The sequence below is a fragment of the Schistocerca piceifrons genome, chromosome 3 (assembly GCF_021461385.2).
Source record: "Schistocerca piceifrons isolate TAMUIC-IGC-003096 chromosome 3, iqSchPice1.1, whole genome shotgun sequence".
NCBI lineage: Eukaryota > Metazoa > Arthropoda > Insecta > Orthoptera > Acrididae > Schistocerca > Schistocerca piceifrons.
In genome coordinates this window covers 474799727-474817272 of record NC_060140.1, presented here as the reverse complement: position 1 = coordinate 474817272, position 17546 = coordinate 474799727, and the positions used below count along the sequence as shown (strand labels likewise).

At 41.8% G+C, this 17546-nt stretch overlaps 1 non-coding gene across 1 annotated transcript; it reads left to right on the top strand.

Annotated features, from left to right (window-relative positions):
* The first annotated feature begins 940 nt into the window (after positions 1-940).
* Trnan-guu lies at positions 941-1013 on the top strand. Its single transcript has one exon. It is a non-coding gene; the product is annotated as a tRNA-Asn (tRNA).
* Positions 1014-17546: the final 16533 nt, after the last annotated feature.

The following is a 17546-nucleotide window of genomic DNA, read 5'->3' as shown; positions in this document are numbered from 1 at the left end:
AGGCGCTAACATCCAAGTGGGCTGATGCATCGTCGTGTTGAAACCGCTGCCTTTCGCGAACAACAAAGGGTACAGTCACCAAGACTGTGGCAGAACCTCTCCCAGGAACACCGGGTGACGTGGAGCAGTTAAAAGGGGAGGCATGAAATAAGATTGTGTTAGGTGATCTTGGACAATGTCCGCCTTTACGTTGACAGAGAAATGTTGCTGATGGCTACCGATTCGGGGGCGTCGGGATTGTCCTCATTCTAGACATTAGCCGTTGAAATACAAGCATTGAGAATGGCGGTCGTTGCTACGAAGAATTACTATGAGATTCCTTCGAGTTAGCAGTGTACTCTGTGTAAGTGCATAACGCAATAAATACTCGTTTGCGACCATCATTTCCACATCTCAATATAATCGATTGTGGACTCATTATCACCTGTTACAATTTAGCAAAAAGGCTTAAGGCAACGAGTGTGGTCGTCGCTATTGGTGCCGCAGACAGCGGCTGTCAGCTTAAGAGGGCATCGCTTTCAGGACGCGGCGACATCCATATTTCCATACGACTACACAGGCGACCACAATTTACAAATTACAAACGTTCATTGAGCCTAACACATTCACAGGTGCGCCAAACCACATTTATTCATAGTTTGGAAATTAATTTGTCTTACTCTTGTTGCAGCTCCAGCCATCGTGTAGTTAAGTAATCTCACCATTAGGTTGTTAGTATCTTTCACTGTTTGCCTCTTACTCAACGTTTTCCTACGTCACAAGCTGGAATTTCTTCTCTCCTCTGTGCACGTGGTTACGTTCTCCAGATGCCTACCCGCACCGCCCAGGTGCCGGTAGCTCCCCTTTCAAAAAGTTGAAGCGGCCGGGGGGGAGCGGGGGGGGGGGGGGGGGGGTGACGTGAATAGCGTATGTCTTACCTGCAGGGATCGTGGAGACGTAAAGCAGGATGGCGCAGTTGGGAGCGCATTGGGCTGTTAACCCAAAGGTCCGTGGATCAAAACCACGTCCTGCTACAAATTTTAATTTCCTCAACTGCGATACTTTGTAACGCGGTATAAACGGGTATATATGTAATGTGTGTGTTGATAAGTACTGCATACATTTAATATCTTCCCGTGCACTGGAAACAACAATTACGCGTTGCAAAATCAACTGCAGTTTCCCACAGTTCTCTGTTCTGCCAATTCATCCATTCTTCTGCTCATTATAATTTTGAATATGAGCGTTTTAGGTTGGGAGTAACTGGAACGGATGACGCTCAGAATGATATTCGTTCTGCAGCGGAGAAACTTTGAAACTTTGACACGAACTGCAATTAAAATCATTACTGTTAATTTCACGAGCAGTGATGGTACCATCCGTGTAAAATGGGCCCACTACCTCTCCGTCCTCGCACCTTGTTACCTCTCCTACGCTCCAAACCTTTCACTTGTTCTCCTGCACAGCTTATAGAACCAGCACTCCCGGGAGGATGATCATCAACTGTGAAGGATACGTTTTTGAGCCTTAATGAGACACACAATTTGTTGCCTTGAACATTGTTGGTGGTCATCAGTGCTCAGACTACTTAGATGAGGTCCCGCCACGAATCCCCCCTTGTGACAATCTCCTCATCTAAGAGTAGCACTTGTACCCATCGTCGTCATCCATTGGTTGGATATATTTCAGTCTCTGTCTTTCTTTACATTTGTAGTCCTATCCAGCCCCCTCCAGTACCATCGAATTTATTCGTTGATGTCTTAAGACATGTCCTACCTGCCTGTCCTTCTTGCCTGGATTTTTCGCATGTTCCTCTCACCATCGACTCTGCGGAAGACCTCCTGATTTCTTACCTTACTAATCCACCCAATTTTCGACACCTTTCTAGAGCACCACATCTCGACCGCTTCGATTCTACGCTTTTCATGTTTTTCCATAGTTCATGATGCGATTCTATACAACGCTGTGATCCAGACGTATATTCTCAGGAATTTCTTCCTCAAATAAAAGTCGATGTTTTTTTTAACACACTTCATTTGGCCTTAAGTGCCCAGTGTACCTTTTTGAGCCTGCTTTTCATGCCTCCTTGTTTCGGCCGTCATTTATTATTTTGTTTCCAAGGTAGCAGAATCTCTTTCACTTTGCTTGTTTAGCGGTCATCAGGTTTAATGTTAAGTTTATCGATAACTTCATTTGTGTTGGTCCTCATTTCCTTTTCTTTGGCTACCTCTCAATCCATATTACATGCTCATTTTATTTAAGAGATCCTCTAATTCTCCCTCACTTTCATTAAAGATAGCAGTGTCGTTAGCGAAACAGATATCCTTTCACTCTGAATCTTAACCATACTCCTGAAACTTCCTTTTACTTTCGTCTTTGCTTCTTCGAGGTAAAATTGAACATTAGGGATGAAAGAGTGCAGTCCTACCTTATACTCATTTTAAACGGAGAACTCCGATCCTGGTCTTCCGTTCTTATCGTTTCCACTTGGCTATTGTACACAGTAACTACTCTGTTTCTCAGAATGTCGAATTCGTGCACCATTTCACATTGTCGATCGTTTTTTCTAGGTCGACAGATCCTACGAATGTGCCTTGAGTTTTCTTAATTCTTGCTTCCATTATCAAGCTCAAAGTCAGAAATTGTTCTCGTGTTCCTTTACTTATCCTGAAGCCGAACTGATCGCCATCTAAGAACACCACGATTTCCGCATCTGTTCTTCTGTATGCTTTCCCTGTCAGTAACTCATATCCATGGGAGTTTAATCTGATCGTACAATGGTTCTCATATTTACCTGCCCTTGTATCTTCGTGGTTGTGGTGGATGATACGTTTTCGGAAGTCTGGTAGTCTGTTTCGTGTCTCATAGATTCTACACACCAAGTTGAATAATCGTTTGGTTGTCATTTCCAAGAATTTTAAAAATTCTGTAGGAATGTTTGTAACCTCCCCCTCACTTATCGACCTTAATGACAGTGAAAAATTAAACCGCGTGTACCTAATGGAAATTTGGGAAAGCAATCGTCACCGAAGTTAATCTGTCGGTAAAGAGGGAGGAAAGGGTTACATCTAAATGAAAGGAAAAATGCAAGTGAAACTGGTGGAAATTAATTTTGAAAAGGGATAAAGTTAATAAAGAAAGTAAATGTGCAGCCGTTACGTTAACAATTAACTAGCGGTAATTAGGTATTTGAGATTTGAGGGAAATTACGGTCGCCATTCCTAAGGACAATTACTATAGTAACTGAAAAAGAAAGGTTATTACACATATAATTAACACTAGAAGCGTGGCAACTGAAGGTTGACACGTGTAGTGTGAAAACTGAAAGTTTGTCAGAAGTAATAAATTTCGCTACACTCTGACTAATTTAGCCAAAGAATTAATAAAACCGGAAAATCGAAAGTTAATTTAGTGACTGAAGTTAATAGTGAGCTTTCTTTCTGAAGCACATCGAAATTCAGTAAAATACGGTTAGTCTTGGACTACCTCAACAATCATTTCAAAAGCAACTTGACTCTACGCAATTTAGAAATAAGAGATTTAACTTTGAACCTGAATTAAATGATTCTGAACAATTAACAATAGTAAAATTTTGTACGTACCAAGCTGAGCTGCAGTCACAGGTAAGCTAAAATATGCTAACAAAACTCGCACTCTTAATTTGTACTTGTGTAATTTAAATATTGTAGGCAGCTATGACTACTTTAAGTGAACTTTGAAATTAAAGCAGTGAAATCGAATTATAATGCTTTAATGCTGGCGTTTGAATTTCAACGACACTCGGGTTCATTTCGGAAAAGGAAGGGACCCTGCTTGGCAATGCAATTGGGACAATGAGCAACAAAAGTTCGTGCTAAGTTGCTGTAATTTTGCGAGGCAAATGGAACAGTTTGAAAAGCTGAGGTCTGCCATACAGTTCTGAAACTTTACGTGCTTTTAGTCTTCCTTGTTGGTTGATTGAAGGTTTGAAGTCGTCGATCGAGGAGGTGGCGACAGTCACTCATTGTCGGCCGCCGCTGTTGCAGAAGCTGGATGTTGGCGCGCCTTCTTCTCGACACGGTCACCAGACGAAACGGGCTCTTGATGTGCGCCAGCTAATGCTTCCCGTCCGCGACACCATGTCAGAAACTATCATCGCAAGTCGAGCGCAATTATGCTGCCAAACCCCGAAAGCGCGGCAAATCGCGGGAGCGTCACACAACACACCTGCTCCACTCGCTACTGCAGCCAGACTCCCTCTTGCTCTGCCCGCGCTCCACGCGTCAGAGTTAACACTACCAAAGATCCTACACACTTTGATTCTTCACACGACCTATCGATGTAATCGTTCGATAGCAGTTTTCCCTAGGCAAGACCCAGCGTAAAAATACAAATAATATTTACGAAACAAACCAATTATACAGTGACATAAATGCATAAATATATATACAAATAGTAAAACAATTACAATATGTAAAGACACAGAAATGTCATATATTCAGGTAACAAAAATAAGGAAAACAAATTATAGTACAATAGATGGAAATACGAGGATATGCATTTCCGGCGTTACACGTGCCCCACATTGTCTGAGGATGTTCGTGTAACCTAAACAGACTCAGAAAATGTCCCAAAAAAGAAACAGCGGAAATGCATATGCTCAAAACATCAAAAAAATTTAGCATTCGTCTAATTAAGCATAAATCAATTTTTAGACCATAATAATTGAGTGGAGACACTCCTAATCTTATTCCACTCTGTCATCTTGCACAAAATAAAACAGGTTGACAACATATCAAAATTCATAGAAAACATAGAAAATGGTTTAGCTATTCCAAAATCATTAAAATTCGTAACACTACAAGAAATGGAATACTATTTGCAAAATTAATTAGAGTGCATGGTCATAAAAACAGGTAGATCAAAATACGCAAATAAATAATTAAATAGACTACACATTTTGTATAACCTTTTCATAATTAATATTCTCGTCATTAGAATCTATTTAACGCTAAACAAGAAAATAATGTACAGCAGATCGACAAAAACATAAATATTAACAGTACAATTCTTTCAGAGCAGCTGTCCAGGAAGAAAAAACAACTCCACCTTCCGTACTCGTAAGTACAAAGAATGCCGACAGCGGCACAAGAGCCAACAGCGGCACAAGAGCCGACAGCGGCTCCGCCTTGCCAGTATTGTTGCACCCGCCTGTGCGGCACGCTTGATCTCACTCGCCCTTGTAACGGCGTTTCTAGAACGTCCGTTTCACTGAATTCTTTCGGAAAAACTCACTCCCGAGTAATCTCAAGGAGTCCATAAACACTATCACAGTGGATAACTCAACACTGTCCATCATCACACGCATGTACTAGCCTGAAACTTAAAACAGCGTCTAAGTACATCGGCAATGACTAGTAAATCACATATTTATGAAATCTTACAGCTATTTACAAAATCATATTTACATTCCTTAATCTACTGTGACTCAGCTGAAAACTTAAACTAGCAGCTTGGATCTTTCAACTGACAAATAATCACTCTCTCTTAAATCATTTAGTAAGATTAATTACTTATTAATTACAACTTCTTTAATGTCCTCTTGGTCAGGCAAAAACCTGGCAATCTAGCAAATCGTTTAAATCTTACACTCTATATTTACATACTGTACAAATTACCCTTTCTGTGGTATTAATCAATCCTAGGTTGGTACAATTTCAAGTCTAAAATGTTCCGTATACCTAATAGTTTCCCAGAGCTTGGATACTCTAAGCAATAAGCATTTGTGTGAGGTATACCAATGACTTTATATGGTCCATTATAAACAAACTTAAATTTAGAGATTTCATGGTCTATCTCGCTCGATTTCTCATGAGCTTTTACAAGTACTAAGTCTCCGATTGCAAACTTAGCAAAACGCGTTTTAGCGTCATGACGACGTATGCGAGCATCGGCTTTAAGCGTCATTACTTCTCGCAAACGATCTTTTTTCACACCAATACTAATGTCAATCCGTGGAGGGAATTTGATTATCTCTTCCACTAAACTTTTACTTCTGTCATCCAACAGGATTTCCTCTGGAGAAAATCCCGTCGATTCATGTCTCAAGGTGTTCATAATTCTCTCAAATACTGCTTCATATTTGCCCCATGCCCTATGGTTGTGATGGCAATAGGTACGGGAAAGTCGGCCTCGTCTTTGTTCGTGTGTTACGTTTGACACACCGTCTACAATACTTTCCAATTCACTTTCTACATTATTGTCAATGCCGAGATTCTTCACATTACAGAAGTTCAGATTCATACCTACGTCAATACCACCCGGCCAGTTAACAATGTGTATAGGCTGGTATTGCCTATGCACACCGTCTCCTGCCTCGTCAAAACTAACTACTATTGTTTTATCTTGTGACGTACATGTCAAAGTTTTGCTTTCGCAATTAATCACTGCACGGTACTTTAATAGCCAATCTAACCCGATAATTACTTCCGTAGTTAAGTCTGGCACGACGACAAACTCTTGCTCAAGTCGTGCCCCACATATCTCGAAGTTGACAAAAATCTGTTTTGTGACCGGTTTACTGGCCTTCCCAGTAGCACCGATAATTTTCACTCCTGTTACTGGCATAACTACGATGCCGGGTCTGTCTTTCAGTAACTCAAATATTTTTCCAGATACAGCACTCAATTCTGCACCGGTGTCAATCAACACGTTTAGTTGTAGGTCGTGCATATTAACAGACACTACTATCTGTCTACACTTGTCCTCGACTGTTTCATTATTTTCCCACAGTAAATCCTCGTCTATATCCAGGTCATTCCAGAAAAAACCATCCGGCTTTGATCCTAAATTCGGCTTATCTGGCGGCTTTTTTAGCCTCTGTTCACATACAGTTTTAATTTCAACACGTTTGTCCTGAGGCTTAGTCTGTAGCTTCGCCTCGAATACCGAAACCTTTTCCTCTAACTTGTCAACTAGTGAGTGTTGCTTTGCTATCAATTCACTAATTGTCACCTTCGTTGATTCCTCTTTAGTCAGATTGATCTCATCTGCCAATCTACCTGGAGAAATGTGCCCAGTAGTATCTGCAATTACTTCCTCTAGATCTGCGCAACCCACACTGTTCCCGTCTGACCGTATAATGTCATCTCTAACCCGATACACGCTGCAATCTATGTGCTTTTCTACCAATCGTGTCCGGCTGTCACTAAAATTCTCGTACTCTTTCTCCTTAATACTTTCGCAATGTTTAAACTGGAGTTTTGCGTCGGATGGGTCGGCTACTTCTACCACTATAACTTTCGGCAAAGTCTGCCGGTCAGGGCCAGAACTTTCCGTTACTACTTCAACATCCAACTCTTGCGGGACGAAACACGACGAATCTTGCTCGTGCTCCCCATTAACATCAACTATTTCTAGTAAAGTCTGCCGTTTAGGGCCAGAACTTTCTATCATTTCACAAACACTCTCTTCTTGCGGGACGAGACGCGGCAAATCCTGCACGCGCTCCCCATAAACACTTCTCCCATACAGACCCCTATAATCTCTTAGTTCGTCGTATAAGCGACCGAACTGCCTTAACCAGACCTCATCCCTCTCTGCATCCCCTCGCCCGATGACGACGTTTTATCCGACATCTGATCTTCTCTCAACACTTGCGAATCATTCTTAAACTCAATCTCCAGTTCTGCTGTTGGTGTTACAGCTGCCACTTTATAATCTATTTCCGGAACACTACTTACATTGTTCTCACTGGCAGTGAATGTATTTTCTACTGCCGTGTCTACAGCTGATCTACTACTTGTGGGCGCACTCCTTTCTCCTAACACTGGCACACTCTCCAGCCGTTGATTATTCCACACGGAATTTTCATAACGACGACACCTGGGTTTTCTCCTGTTATTGGGCCGCCAAAATTTCTCCACGCCTGGTCGGCCCCTCACCGGCGCGGCTAATGGTTTCCCTGTTTCGTCCCAGCAGATACGCTCCCCGGATGCTGCTGAGGCGGCTGATCACACCCTCTGGCGTTATTACTATTGTGTGAAGCCCGTATCACGTTAGTATGATACCGGTTTCCGTCATTCCTGTTATTATTTGCATTGTACCGATTGTTATTACGGTCCGAACCATTATTGTTATTGCTGCCATGGTTGCGGTATGCATTATTCCCATGGTTATCGTTGTTGTGGTTGCTGTGGTACCCGTTGTTGTTACCACGGCCTCTACCACTGTCGCGATTATTGCGCCAATTGTCCTCGTCGTCCACTCTTTCCAGGAAATCATTTATTGTCCTGTAATTGCTTCCTACGTAGCGTTTTGTATCATCTGGAAGCTTTTTGTAGAGTTCCCAGACTATTTCGGATTCCGTGCGGCGATCACGCAAATATTCTAACTTGCGGATCCAGCCCTCACAAAACTCCTTCATCGAACCGCGCGAATTCGCATCGAAAGGCCTCGATACGACAAATTTGCGCCAGACACATTGCTGTTTTTGCTCTGACCAGTATTCAGCCAGAAACAAATTTTTAAATTCGTCAAAAGTCAGGTTCGTAATGTTGAGGTTTAAGCCCCAACGCTTGGCATCACCAGCCAACACATCAATAATCGCATTAATTTTTCTCTCATTAGTCCATGATCTGGGTAAAACCCTTTCACAATTCTCAATGAAATCCGTCGCGTGTATACCGCCTTTTTTCAAGGGGTCGAACCGCTCCTCTTTCGTCAACAATTCCGAACTATGTGCATAGATTGGCACATAGCTCTGTTTTTCGTCAAGTTTCTTTTCTAATTCCGACACTCTCGTAATTACTTGGCAAGTGGTTGTCGCAAGCGTTTCTACTTCCCTTTTTTCTCTTCGCAGGTATTAGCCTGCTTCGTCACTTTGGTATCTACTTCGGATACTAAAGCCTTTAAAGTTTCCACCTTCTTTTGATCCTCTTTTTTCACTAATTGAATTTGTTCCGTCACCTTATTCTCGATGATCGGAGCAACTGATTCTCCTACACTTTTCTCGATTCTGCTAATTTCGGAATTAAAACGAGTATTTATGCTAGCAATTTCCGCCTGAACGCCTACCATTTCCTGTTTAAGATAACCGATTTCGGTATTAATTACAACAATATCATCTTTGATTTTATCAACTTCTGTGTTAGCAACTCCAACATTGTTGATACAACGTTAATAGCTTTGTTCTGATTGTCTAGCATCCGTTCAAATTTTTCAGACTGAGCTTCTTGCTTGGCAGCCCGAGCTTCTTGCTTGGCAGCCAGATCTTCTTGCTTGGCCAATTGACTCTTGATTTCGTTAATCAAAACATTCAATAAATCAGTTAAATTCCCGGAAACTACCGGTTTTACTTCCGTAGCGGCTTCCTCTTTAATTGTCCCCCCGTATTCGTCATCAAGGGATTCAGATTTGATTTTCACTTCCGATTCCGAAACATTTTCTAAAGTTTGGAATTCCATTTCTGCTCTTTGTTGCGTTTCGGCGGTCGCGTCTTTCATGATAGGCGCCTGCCCCTGAACAATGGGTACCGCGGTGCGCGTTTCCCACTGTTCGACCGATTGTTACGTATCCAAGTCTACCAAATTTTGGCAATTGTTGCCTTCACTCATTTTAATAATTTTCAATATAAATGCCAAATCTCAAATATAATTAGGATTACTCCCACTACTTATTCTCGCTGACGTAACGGCCTGTACGTAACCAGTACTTTGTTACGAGATTTGCACCACACAAAATTCGTGTCCAGAACAACCTCAAAACTGAAGATTGTCCTGTCACCAAGTCGCCACGTGTAACCTCCCCCTCACTTATCGACCTTAATGACAGTGAAAAATTAAACCGCGTGTACCTAATGGAAATTTGGGAAAGCAATCGTCACCGAAGTTAATCTGTCGGTAAAGAGGGAGGAAAGGGTTACATCTAAATGAAAGGAAAAATGCAAGTGAAACTGGTGGAAATTAATTTTGAAAAGGGGTAAAGTTAATAAAGAAAGTAAATGTGCAGCCGTTACGTTAACAATTAACTAGCGGTAATTAGGTATTTGAGATTTGAGGGAAATTACGGTCGCCATTCCTAAGGACAGTTACTATAGTAACTGAAAAAGAAAGGTTATTACACATATAATTAGCACTAGAAGCGTGGCAACTGAAGGTTGACACGTGTAGTGTGAAAACTGAAAGTTTGTCAGAAGTAATAAATTTCGCTACACTCTGACTAATTTAGCCAAAGAATTAATAAAACCGGAAAATCGAAAGTTAATTTAGTGACTGAAGTTAATAGTGAGCTTTCTTTCTGAAGCACATCGAAATTCAGTAAAATATGGTTAGTCTTGGACTACCTCAACAATCATTTCAAAAGCAACTTGACTCTACGCAATTTAGAAATAAGAGATTTAACTTTGAACTTGAATTAAATGATTCTGAACAATTAACAATAGTAAAATTTTGTACGTACCAAGCTGAGCTGCAGTCACAGGTAAGCTAAAATATTCTAACAAAACTCGCACTCTTAATTTGTACTTGTGTAATTTAAATATTGTAGCCAGCTATGAATACTTTAACTGAACTTTGAAATTAAAGCAGTGAAATCGAATTATAATGCTTTAATGCTGGCGTTTGAATTTCAACGACACTCGGGTTCATTTCGGGAAAGGAAGGGACCCTGCTTGGCAATGCAATTGGGACAATGAGCAACAAAAGTTCGTGCTAAGTTGCTGTAATTTTGCGAGGCAAATGGAACAGTTTGAAAAGCTGAGGTCTGCCATACAGTTCTGAAACTTTACGTGCTTTTAGTCTTCCTTGTTGGTTGATTGAAGGTTTGAAGTCGTCGATCGAGGAGGTGGCGACAGTCACTCATTGTCGGCCGCCGCTGTTGCAGAAGCTGGATGTTGGCGCGCCTTCTTCTCGACACGGTCACCAGACGAAACGGGCTCTTGATGTGCGCCAGCTAATGCTTCCCGTCCGCGACACCATGTCAGAAACTATCATCGCAAGTCGAGCGCAATTACATGCTGCCAAACCCCGAAAGCGCGGCAACTCGCGGGAGCGTCACACAACACACCTGCTCCACTCGCTACTGCAGCCAGACTCCCTCTTGCTCTGCCCGCGCTCCACGCGTCAGAGTTAACACTACCAAAGATCCTACACACTTTGATTCTTCACACGACCTATCGATGTAATCGTTCGATAGCAGTTTTCCCTAGGCAAGACCCAGCGTAAAAATACAAATAATATTTACGAAACAAACCAATTATACAGCGACATAAATGCATAAATATAAATATATACAAATAGTAAAACAATTACAATATGTAAAGACACAGAAATGTCATATATTCAGGTAGCAAAAATAAGGAAAACAAATTATAGTACAATAGATGGAAATACGAGGATATGCATTTCCGGCGTTACATGTTGTCTATCCCTTATTCCTTAATTGAACTAGTTTTCCACACCCCTGTTCAGCTCTAATATTGTCAAATTGTCTGAATTACCTGGTAGCGCTGTCACACATTCGTTCTTGTAGAGAGTGGTTTCTAGGCAGGCACATGATCGAGAAAGCCGAGATCTATCTCCTATCCGCAGACTGATCTGTGTCTCAACTGTAGCACAAGTTACACACAACAGTTAACAAGATTGGGTCACACAGCATATTTTCAGTTTTGTTTACTAGGTCACTTATTTAGAAACATCAAAGCAATGACTTTATTTTATTATTATTATTATTATTCTCGTATGGGCCCAGTAAGACCACCCGAGGTACAGTCCATCAAGGACACGTTCGATGGTTGGCCTTTCTTTGTGCCCAAATTTGTTTCATCCTTTCAGAATGAAGTCTCTTTCTTTCATCAGACCACGCTGTTCCAGTCCGTTTTCTAATTTCCTTCTAACCAACGTTCCAATCAAATATCTTTTTTCTGAATGTTTTCCTATTTGTAGGGTCTGCCTGAGTTATATCGTCTCCTTAATCGCAGCAATCCATTTCATTGGCTCAGTTTTGGCCTTAATTCGGTTTTCGTAGAATTCTACTACTTGTTTTGTCATCCTAGTGGGTGCCATTCTTTTAATGTGCCCTTAAAATTTAAGTCTTCGTTTTCTCATGTCACCATGTATGCCTGTGTATTTTATTTATTCTGGTAGCCTACATTTCCATGTCCATACGACGTTCCTAACAGCAGACCAGAGTGCACATAGTTACCAACAAATGGGAGGTTAGTTTGAATACCTGGACGGAAGAAACTCTAAAAAACAATATCTGTGGTGGACTGCCCATATTTGTGAGACCCTTTTCCTTACCATCTAACTGTAAGAATGGCCACGAAAGACAAGTCTAGGGTGAAATAGTGCTGTCTCCAACGCAGAAACGTCTATGCTCTGTTAACGGTGAGCATTATCATGCACACATAAGGGTTCTATAAGGTCTGTTATAAATATTTGGCATATAGCGAAGTACACAACTGAACATGTCGCTGTAGACTTAGTCTCCTCCGTATGACAACTGGAAGTCAGTGAAAATCGTACACAATGTCGTCCAACGTAAAGACAAACACAGACGGCGCACTATCTGGGAATCCAGAAGATCAATGAAGGTACAGTCATTTCCTTGCCTAGGGTGTCACCTTGAATTTTATCAGAAGTCATTTATGGATTGGATGGGTATTTGAATCCTCCTGCTTTAGAAAAAAGTCCTACTTATTACCGGCTCCGCCAACTAGCGCACTGACTTGGTACTCTACTTCCATTCTGGTGATGTGATGCTGCACAAATAAATTAGTGCCTTGCTTCCCATTCAGCGCGTGTCTATTTCTGGCCTCAGTTATCGTCTCCATGCTTTCTGGTTGTACGTTGCTTGATGTAATTTAGCGGGGACCAGACAAATCTCTCGCGAAACATGAGTTGAGAAATCTGTTGCTTACGATGTCCTAGAATTAGACGTAGGAGGAGCCTACAAAAAGACATCAGATTTCTCTGAAAGATTCTGGGACGCTTCACCTCTCAGTCGGAGGCGCAATATTGCATCGAATTGTAAGCTGTCATGATTCAGAGTCACACACGATCATCGGAAACAGAGTTGTTTCTATTGGACAACTACATGTTAGGTTGTACAATAATCGTTTTGACATTAGGTCTCCCGATATTCTACCAGTGCCGTCGTAAGATAAAGACGTATCGTCCAGGTGGCCTTTAAACCTTTCCCATCGCCAACTTTGTTTTGTTTGTGCGATTGTGGAACCTGTTTTGAATACTCCTACTGATGCAAACATTGTCTAAAAAGTTTTCGACGTGTACTTACTCACCTTCCCACTGAACGGCTGCATTGATATGGTTGCCTCATCTAGACATGCACAGCAGCTGACATTTCTCTCTCTTTCTTTCTCTCTCTTTCTCTTTTTCTTTATTTCCCTCTCTGTCTCTCTCTTTCGATACGCGAGCAGGAACGCTCGTGTTGGCCATTCTCTGCAACAGTTACTGGGTCGAAACTTTCTGAATGAGACACAAATTCATTCTTTTCGTGCGTAATAGTAGTCAGCGCATCGTTTGCTTTTTTTGCCCAGACTTTCATTTCATTCTGCGTGCACAGTTTTATTCGTAATGTCACGTCGGTAAGTAAAAGCTCATACACAAGTTTCCGAGGTCCTACTTTTCAGATGAATGAATCCTCTATACAACTATTAATCTCTGTAGACTTTTAACAACAAAGACGGATGTCGAGCCAGAAATGTGCTTGTAACATGTAAGTAAATAAATAAACAAAAAATTATATTGTTCAAGAAGGTGGATATTTCAAAACTATATACAAATCAGTATTAATAACGTTTGTGATTTTATATATATATATATATCAACCAAGAGAAGGCAATGCGTAGAATCTAAAAATACAAGAAGAAATGTAACCTAACTGACGGCCAGCATTCACGACCAAATAATGTGATGCAATTTTGTCACATATAAACATGGTTGGATACCGTGTCTGTCACATAAAGTAAATTGTTGATGGTGTACAGCAAACAGCCACAAATTGGTTTCAGATTACTTTATTCAAAAAGTACAGGTTTCAAATATTTTACAATCCATCAATATTAGAGGAAATAAAAATACACCCAAACATCCTTCCCCTGATAAGGTCCTTCATGAGCAGACTGAATTGGCTAACCCACCCTTCCTGAAAAACTTACAGAAAGTACTTTTTGTGCCTCAACATATATAGTATTTGGACAACTATCAGCATATCAAGTAACAAATACTAAAATATTGTATGTATCTACAATGATCAGTACTTTTTATGAAACTAAATTCCAATGCAGTATCATCATCGATGTTCAAATAGCACATAAGAATCCACACACTTTTTGCCCACACTTGTGAGCCGTGCGTGGCTCGTGTCCGTGCCATATCTCATTTGACATCCTGTTTTTACTGCACTACTATCAATGTTATGTTAATTTCAATTACTGGTGTCACTGAGTTGCCGCTTTGCCTGCCAGTGAACGGCAGCAGCGGCGCTTATGGATATAATCCCTTGCGTATGATTTTTGCTGACTGCTGTCACTTCCCAGTTGTCATGTGTTCGGAGCTAGTTCGGATCTGCCAGTGAGTTGGGAGGCGCTAGCAGTGCAGTTCGGACCTGGCACTGTTTGACTTAGGACGCGGCAGAAGTTTGGTCGGGGCGCGGCTGCAGTGAGGTGCACACAGCCATGACTCGTCCGACGGTTGCCGATATGTATCACTTGAGCGTGGACAACCTTGGTTGGTCGTCGGTCGGTCGTCTTGTCGGACGACGTGTATGTCGGCCGGCGATCGCTTATGAGTTGCCTGCATGTGCCGACTCGTGATTCGACCTTGTTATTGCACAGTCGCTGCCGTTAGTATTGTCTAGTCCTTAGTGCAAGTGTTCGTGAAACTGTGTGTAGCTTGTGACGTCGACTGCTCAGTTATTTCAGTTCTGTCTCCGTGCTGATGTCTGGGAGTCGGTCGGTTGGCGTGGAACAGCGAAGAAATCTCAGCAGGGTGTAGTTTGGCTGGGGGCCGCTAGTGGTCTCTGCGCAGAGTGAGAGTGTGTGGGGCTGTTCCCATCGCTACGAGGTCCGTGGCTCACCGACCTTGGACACGAAAGTTGAGTTTGGATTTAATTTATCAGCGAGTCAAGACTGTTCACATTGTGCCGTTTGGTTCTCGTTGTTAGCTGTTGGGACATTCCCGCGAGCAACAACGTGTGTGTTCGAGTTGGGGAAGGTTTAGCCATCATCTGGTGGAGTCTCACTGTATTTGGTTATTTGCAATTGAAGTGCAGCAGCAGAATTTTCTGTCTTGTGGCCATTCAATTTCCGGTTACCTAACTTGGCCATTGACGTAAATTCAGGCAGTGTCCTTTCCTCACCGAGTAGTCCCTGTCCAGCACGGTGTGTAGCTTGACAGCTTGATGTATGCTTGCTTGTGGACGTCCATGTCTTTTACGTTTTGCATCGAACTCCTGGTTGTGTGCTGGTCGAGTGGAGCGCAAGATACCTCGTCGGTGGGTCCGTTGACTGTCTGTTGGTTGGGTTGTCACTGGATGGAGAACGGTTGTGCCAACTGCCTGTCTCACCTAAGTGATCGTTAGTATTTCAAGTGCTGGCCGACCCCCGAAACTTCTGAGAGCCGTTAGTTGCTCTGCCTTTTCTTATTTTCTGTGTGTATTTGTATGGCTCATAGCCCATGGTTTTGAACTGAAGTTGAATTGTTTTTAGTGGTGTTTTAAGTCATGGGCCTTCAGCCGCTTTGAAATTAAAAGTCCTTGCTTGTAAAGTGTTAGATTGTTTGGGCTTTCAGCCTGATTGATATATTTTTTGAAGATAAAGCCTCGGGCTTTCTGCCTAATAAAATTTATTTTAGTGTGTTTTAAGTCATGGGCCTTCAGCCGTTTTTAAATTAAGGATCTTTGTCTTTCGAGTATCAGACTGTTGGGGCTTTCAGCCTGATTGAAGATAAGGCCTTCTGTCTTGTGTCTATGTGTGTGTTTTTTTTTTTTTTTTTTTTTAATTTTACCTTGAGTCTTAAATCATTGGCCTTCAGCCGTCTTCAAATTAAGGTTGTTGCTTTCTAAGTGTTAGATTTTGGGGCCTTCAGCCCAATTATAGAACTTACTTAACGTGAGGCCTTCTGGCTTCTAAATATTCTCTTTGCCGTCTGAATTTTTGGGTTAATGGCTTTTAGCCTTTTTTTTTTTAAATTGAAGTGGTTGTGCCCTTAAGGCATAAGATAGTGTGGTGTATTCAGCCGATAACTAAGTTCAAGAATTTGTACTGTAATGTTTGATCAAATAAATAAAGTTATATGTGTTCGAGTGTAACTGACAGCCGCTTATTTTGGCCCCTTTCCACAATTCCAACTAGCTGTCCTGTCCTGTGAGTTTAGCAGGGCGTTTCAACTTGTATCCCAACCGTTGTGTAAAATAAGTTCGTAATGCTCTAATTCACAAAATCCCATGTATTTAACGTCTCTGTCTGCTTGTAATGCCCAATATTTAATTTAAAATACTATTTCAATCTAATATAACAGTAATTTACGTTCCATTTCATCTGAAAAAAAAGAAAAAACGGATTGCGTGCGGCATCTTTGATACTCATATACTTTGCAAACTGTGTATTTGTTGTCACATCAATGAATCAAAACATGTGGTGTGTACTGGCGCAAGAAGGACATTAGCACAATTTGTTGGTGTTGGTTGCCTACATTCAGGGGCAGCCAGATATTCAGGGCAAACCCATTGTTCCCTTTTATTGACAGGTCTTTAACCTATTGTTCTGCTATGTGGATTATGACCCTCTGGGGATAATCCGTCCTTTTGATTGTTAGGTCCTTAACCTATTGTTCCCCTACCCATCTTCCTCCCCTTCCTCCTCCCACTCCCCCTCCTCCTCTCCCATCCCTCTGGAACTCTCCTCACCGATACAAGCACACTTTTGATATCAATTTGATTGACTAATTAATTTAATCGATCAACCAGTTAACCCCTCACCCTCTGTGAAACACCCCACCCTCCCACTCCCCTCTCCCATCCGGCAATTGGCGGGGAAAAGACACAGTTGTTTGGCCATTTGGAGGGAAACCGATTGCAGTGTATGGATTATTGTTTAAAAAATTTAGACAACGTGTGGAATATTGTTTATTTAAATAATTTATGAGATCCAAGACCGTCTATGAAAATAACTCATTTATTTATTTTAAGAATGTGGTGGGAAATCGATTGCAGTGTATGAAATATTGTTGTGGTTGAAAAGACAGTATGGAATATATAAACAAAACGGCGCTTGTTTCACTCTGATCGGGTAAGGAAACACGTAATTATACCGTCGCTGATCGCTTAAACATATCTGAAAAACTTTTCGCGTCCCGCCACCCTAGCAGGCTACCCCAGCCGTGCACCCCAGGGCCCGCGACAGCTGCTGGCTGCCTCACCGTGCAGACGTGTGTAACAGTGCCCTCTGGCTCATGCGCCAGGGCCTTGGAATCACTCGTGTCCATGTCAACTGCTACAAGTAGCAGCTAGCTAAGCCCTCCCTGGACAAAAACACAACTTCTGTCGGCGTCCACCGCAATCTCAGG